Here is a 7,501-nt window from a genome sequence, read left to right as displayed (position 1 = left end):
TGCTAGCAATAATGCGCATCTTACCCATGATGTCCCTATCACAAGAGAGGGAATTCCCAGTAAAGGTTTCTCGTTTATGATGACTACAGTGATCGGACAAGAAGGTGGAAAAATATCCCATCCCAAGACGGCAGTTGAGGTACATATTCCCGAAGGCGCTGTGCCCCCTAAAACAAGCCAGGTAATTGAAGTTCAAGTGTCACTTAAGGTTTCTCCGTTTAATATAGACTCACTTGATCTAACCGATGACATTCCTCTATGTCCCATCGTCCACTGTGTATCTCCTGGTCTTAGACGATTCTTGAAGCCAATCTTGATCAAGATTCCTCACAGAGCTCGTCTTCACCGGCAGTGGGATGTCAAAGTCATCCACAGTCAGTCAATGCTTGGTAGTAAGAAGATGACATGGAATATACTTGAGAAAGAACAAGATAAACAACAAAACAACCTTGTTCGTGAAATAAATTTTAGTTTGGATGAAGAGTACATCTACTTATATACACCACATTTTACAACTTATGGTTGTCTTGGATGCCACGAAGACGTGCCTCTTAATTTACAAGCGTTGGTTTATGGGAGGTACGAATTAAGAGAGAATTGTCAAGTGGAAAGCTTACAACAAGAAAAATCCGTGACAATTCAAGAAGTCTACTTCACTGTTTACATATGTGATTTAATCAAAGACTTCAAATACGCCATAGACGAAGTTGAACCCGGAAGACAAATCCATCCTGGCTTTTCTATAGATGCCGCGAATGGTGAAGGGTCGTGGTATGTGACAATTCTTGAAAATGGCGACCCTGAAGATGGTTGGTCCTGGAGACTGAAAGGGAGACATCCCACAACAAAGGTATGTATATATGAGAATAGTACAAAGTAGCTATCCTGGCCTTTGTCAATGCAAGAACCTGAGTACTGGAATATCATGAATCGTTAAAACAATTCAACTGTTTTTTTCCCAAAATAATCGTCATTAAGCTTTCAATTGTTCGCCTAACTATAATGGGATCTCGTGTACTTCATCAGAACATGATTAAACATATGCTGTAGTATCATTTAGTAATAATTGGAACTTTTTATTTTGAAGGCTTTCTGATTATTTGCTCTTTTTGATATTTTACAAGATGTCAACAATTGCGCAATTGTATTATGTCAAATTGTGTTCTGTTTCTTGTAATTTATCCTTCTAGAAAATCACAATGGAGTCAATCATACGTCATTGCAAGTCAGATTCTGTCGTTCCTCCATTTGCCAAGTTCAAAGTGGCGCCAAAAGATCCACGCATTATGCATACACATATCGAAGCCTACTTTGACGTTGCTCAATCAAAAGGGAAATGGACCGATGAAATTGATGACGAAACAAAACAAGAATTGTCCGTGGACTTTTCATTTTCATCCGTAAGTAAAATATAAGTGGGTATTACCTGTCTAACACGAAGTAAAACAGCACGAAATTCACATGTCATTATTACGACTGATTATAAAGTAAAACAACCCTTACTAGACATATGATTTCTCAGCTAAAAGCTAGTGAACAAAACGAATATACTCAATACACAATTAACATATTACAACACAGAGTTTCGTTGACATAATGCCATTTTGACCTTCTTTAAGGGAAGGTTATGGTAAGTGTCTACATGTCTGTATGTGAGCAGAATATTCCAAAAACTACAGCATCAATATATTAATTCTAATGGTATACACCTCCCCTATGGTATTGACAAGATCTGATTAAGTTCTGGTAAACATCTTATATAAGCTTAACAATTTGGTATGCACTCTTCAAATTCGTTGTGTGTGTGTGTGTGTGTGTGTGTGTGTGTGTGTGTGTGTGTGTGTGTGTGTGTGTGTGTGTGTGTGTGTGTGTGTGTGTGTGTGTGTGTTGGCCAGAAATACTTTACTGTTTATTCAATATCTTCAGATGAAACTGCTTAATGTGTGACAGTGTGTATGTGTAAACAGCAACAAAGGATACAGGAACATGTACAACAATCCTTACAGAAGGCAATCAGTTTACATTTGGTTATTTATAACATGTTGTGGAGGTCAAAACAAACAAATATTGCAATATGAGGTACAGTTATCACTAAAAAGCACAACGTTACACATGTTACAGACTGACAAATTTTGAACATTTCACTATAATTAGATTAACAAAAGTTTAGTGTTACTATATGAAATATGAAAGACATGACTTTCACAATATCCAACAAAAGATAGTAGATAAGTATTGTAATCCATCTGATGGACAAAGAACATGTATCCCCATTCTGTATTTTATATTCCAGGCAGTCACACATTCAACTGAAAAGGATGACGATAAACTGGAGGTGACACATCCCAATGGTATGTATGTATGTATGTATGTATGTATGTATGTATGTATGTATGTATGTATGTGTGTGTGTGTGTGTGTGTGTGTGTGTGTGTGTGTGTGTGTATGTGTGTATGTGTGTATGTATGTATGTATGTATGTATGTATGTATGTATGTGTGTGTGTTTGTACGTTTGTGTGACAGACACATTTACACATATGCACGCACACACAAGTGCATGTACGTTCGTATGTACGCACAAACCCACACAACTACTCTTTTGGCAAGAATGGCTATACCATGTATATAGACATGATTATTAGAACTACATCATGGTGTGTCATGTTATGTTGATCATCACAATACTATTTGATCATGTATTAACAAATAACTGTTTCGGAAATGGATAAAACGTTTTCCAGTGCCAGCCGCCAAAACCTGATATTACATTGGTTACATGTTATAGACATAGACTGCAATGTGATAAAGATGGAGAGAAATGCTTGAGTACCTTTTTTTTTGCAGTTTGCAATGATGAAACGCTACATATGGTCGCAAGTAATGTTGACAGCGACACTAAATGGAAAGAATTGGTTAGACGGTTGTTTAAATTAGACAGAGGTGATGTAGTGATTGGAGAAATTGAGTGTGATTATCCATCGTCTTTCTTTGAAAGAAAATACCAAAGTCTGCGAAGATGGAAATGTGAACTGAGAGAATATGCAACATATGATGAACTTATCACGGCGTTAGACTTTATTGCATGTGCAAGAATCGGTAATACAGTCAGAACCCTAAAGATTGAGAAACATGCCGTGAGAGAAATGGAGAGTGTATGCTAAACTCTATAGTACATGAAGAGTTTTCATTCTATGACATTACAAAAATTATGTGTGCAACCTTTGGTAATGCGAAAAGGTCCACCATTTTTAACACAACTGAACTACAAGGTTCAGTGGTATTATAGGTATGATGAAGTGTGTGTCTGACTGACTGATCGAGTGATTGATTTTTTGGTTGATTGATTAATTAATTAATTAATTAATTAATTGACTGACTGGCTGACTGACTCACTCTCTGTCTGTCTGTCTGCATGCCTGTCTGTCAGGGGATCACCACTATGCAAATTCGTTGTTTTAAAAAAGCTTTAAGTGAAAAAACCTTGTAGATTGGTTTGAAAGTTTGTCAGGGTATTTCTAGGGATGGCATAATTAAGTGGCCATATTAATGACAAATCGTGATTTTTTTAATTCTTAAGACAACCGTTACTCTACTATGCTTTTCTACTGAAAAAAAAGTGAAATTGCATTTACTAAAGCATTGTTTGTAACTCGAACAATTGCAAAACATTCAAAAATGTTTAAAATATTTATTTATTGTACGTACAATAAAACATTGCACATACATTTTATCTTTCAACTATTTAATGAGTTACGAACAAAGATTTGGTCGATACTTTTTCACTTTGTTTTTTTATTCAAATAGGAAAACATAAAAGAGTTAAATTACCCATTTGTCATCCAAATAATAATAATAATAAGATAATTTGTAATGCGCCTCATCTCCGAAGAGCTCGAAGCGCAGAGGAAGAGTGGATACAGAAATAGTTGATGGCATGGCCACTTTAAGAATAGTCCAAGAAGAAATGATCACACAGGTGATATGCAAATCAGACCTAAAATATGTGAACTCAGAATCTGTTAGATTTGTCTGAAAATTGTCGGGATGTTTATGTAGGGATGTCAAGAAGCAGAATTATTCAAGGCAAGATATTCCTGGCATTCATATGCAAATTAGCTTTTAAAAACAATAACTGTAAAGTCACTAAGTGAATTAGTCAGGAGTTCATTAAGACATGTTTATTGATATCTAACTTTAGGATTGTTGAAGAAGAAATCCTCCAATCATTGATGTGCATTTAGATCTAACAATGGAATTTTAGGGCAATAAGATAAACTCAAAAATTACTGGAGAGCTGTTGATAGGAGTGCCTCATTTGAGAATATGTCAACATAAATTGCATCAATCATTGACATGCAATTTAAGTCTGGAATTGTAATGTTAATAAAATTAAAACAGGAAAATAACTAGGTATACAGTGCAGGCATGTGTTGGGACGTTTCTAGTGGTCTCCAATGATGTTAACAGGTATATAAACACAACTGTGTGTAGCAATCATGACCACATTCATAGCAACAGGCAAAGATAACATTGACGCATCCAGACAGACAAGTGAACAAACATATGGAAACTATATGCCTAGCAACCAAGACCATGCCCATAACTACAGTGAGGTGATTCTAATTAAATGAAAATGACAATGATAATACCAGTGATGAGTAGTCAAATACATGAGTGAGATACCAACAACTAAGACTTGTGCAAATATAACAATAGTGCTAGGTAACAATCAACTCTTATTGGACTCTCTAACATACCAGCACTGTAAACACCACATGCTGCTTGATGGCACTGTCCAAACTGTACCATTGTTGTATCAGTAGAAAAATATGCCTTGGCTTAAGACAATGTAAATATACTTGCATAGTAGGCAATAGGGAACTTGCAATCCAAACTGAGCATGCTCAGACGCAAAGGACTATGGGATTATCTGTGGTTATCTTAATACCTAATCTGGAGCTACTGATAAAATCAACCTCCCACAAAGATCAGGGTGACTATGAATTGATCATTCGTGGTTATAAACAATGTAACAATATTGTTTACAATGTTAATTGATTAGTATTTATTATCAGATTTCCCATGATGCAACATTCAACATGGCGGGTTTGCAAGTTCCCTATTGTGCTTGAATGCCATTGATTGTTATTTTTAGTCTCCACTTGTGTTACAAGAAAACTTAATTTCTTAGATATATTTGAACTGGAGAATATGCAGAGGTTTATCCTCTGGAAACATCTAAACAGTTACATTTTCTTTTTTGCTGATTTGAAATGTCTACTTTTACATAGTTATTTAGACGGTTTTGTAAAGAAATTTAAGCTTTTTTATGTACATTAATTATCAATCCATATCAATCCATTACACAAGTTCTCTTGGTCCACTTTTGATTGAGTAACATACATTTTTCGAAGAAATCACTGGTCTTGCTTCAGTGTCTAGCTGGATCTGACAGAATGGTCCAAGTTTGCTTCTCAATCAAAAGTGGACGACGAGAACTTGTGTTTGAAAATCATAGTACTTTGAAATTCATGATGGAATATACATAGTGTTATAAACAATCAATGTGAAACCCATGTATGAACAATGATAAAATACAACAAGTGCTACTTCTTTGAAAGCATTGTTGGGTGTCTTCTATGTCAAATTTGAATGCAAGAAGTTTGTGTCACAAAGTTTTACTGTTATCGATATTGTTTGGCTCCTCCTGCTCAGTTGTTTCACAATACAAAAGACCCTTAATTTTTTTTTCAGACATAAAACTGTTAAGAGGGGATGTTAACCAAACACTTGGAACAAACAAATTCAGACTTGTTAGAAAATCTTTTATTTATTGTTTCTACTCACTTCAAGAAGTGTGTACTACATAATATCAGACACTTCACAAGTACAAAGCCCAATACATCTTACATACACACATTTGATGTGCTTCTAATATACATTATGATTTTTATTTTTCATGATTTCATTCCAAAAATTCCAGAAAAGCCTTCAGTAAATTAGTCTTGTCATGTAGACTATATATGCAATGTACATGATATAAAGTAGCCATATGGGTGAGAATTGGGTATTTATTTTGGATTTTAATACATAAACCAACTTTACTATGTTTTCTTACTTGAAAAAACAATGTGCCCTTGCTCGAGTGAGGGCGCTAATGCAGTTAAGTATGGTAATTAAACCAACATTTATACATTTTTACTATCTAATGAGTTACAAACAAGGACTTGGTATATGTTGTTTCATGTTGTTATTTTCAAGTAGGAAAATGTAGTTGAGTTGGTTTATAAATTAAAAATCCAAAATAAACACCCAATTCTCATTCATATGACCACTTTAATGTTAATTCTTTGTCACTGTGGATAGACATGATGGAAAGTTCTACTGCCAACACAAATTTATATTCATGTATACTCTGTATCAAAATAAATGTTTGTTCTTAACAAAACGTTACACCTGAAATTTTATACAGCACAATTCCGTCTTCATCAATATATTGACCAACTATTCAGTACATGTGAACGGACGGACGATTGCATGATGTCACACAAGCTCAATAAATGGAATTCATTCATTTCGGGGGGGGGGGGGGGGTTAAAAATGAATGAAGTTCATTTATTGAGCTTGTGTGACATTGTGTGATCATCCCTTACAGACATCTCATAACAATCAAATGCCCATAAAATCACATGTTCTGATTAACAGCAGACAGATCTGTTGACAAAAATGGATTCTGAACTGTACAGTCGAAAATTTCTGGTGTTAATTTTCCTTTTCTGTTTTTGGAACAAAAGAATACTAAAATTATTGTTAACGTGACCACATGGATGAGAAAAAATATTTAGTTTGGATTCTTAATTAATCAATTAATAAATAACTTGATTATGTGTCAAATAACACAAACCAAGTGCATGTCTGTAACTCAAAAAATATTTTTTTTTGGTAAAACTACAAGAAGTTGTAAAAAGCTTTGATTACAAACCACTTCCTGTATGTACAAGAACAAACTATTTCCCCATTTGAAATATTTTTTTGCAATTTATGAGTTGCAACCGTGGACTTTGGTCTGTATTATTTCACATTGCTTTTTCAAGTAGAAAAACAAAGTGAAGTTTTTTATTCATTTCAATATCCAAAAATAAAATACCCATTTCTCATCCATATGGCCACTTGATCTACAGTATTCTGGAATGCATTGTAATTCACAATCAGCTAGTATTTCATGTCAATTTGCATGTTTTATAGTTCATCAATATATCAATATGCTATTTGCAGAACATTTTAAATAATTTTTTTTGCAAAATTTGACATAATTCACATTGTAAACTTGAAAATGACACAAGATAGCAAGTTCTACATATTCTGAAGGCAATCCATTCAAAACTTTGAATTCAAAAAACACTGGTGACATAAATTTGAAGGTAGTCATTTTGTGTATCAATTGAAAATGTAAGAAAATATACATTATACCTAGCATTTTGAAAATGGCAAAAATGGCTC

This window comes from Glandiceps talaboti, chromosome 6 (assembly GCF_964340395.1).
Source record: "Glandiceps talaboti chromosome 6, keGlaTala1.1, whole genome shotgun sequence".
In the NCBI taxonomy this organism is placed as follows: domain Eukaryota; kingdom Metazoa; phylum Hemichordata; class Enteropneusta; family Spengelidae; genus Glandiceps; species Glandiceps talaboti.
Note: the sequence above shows the minus strand (reverse complement) of the source record.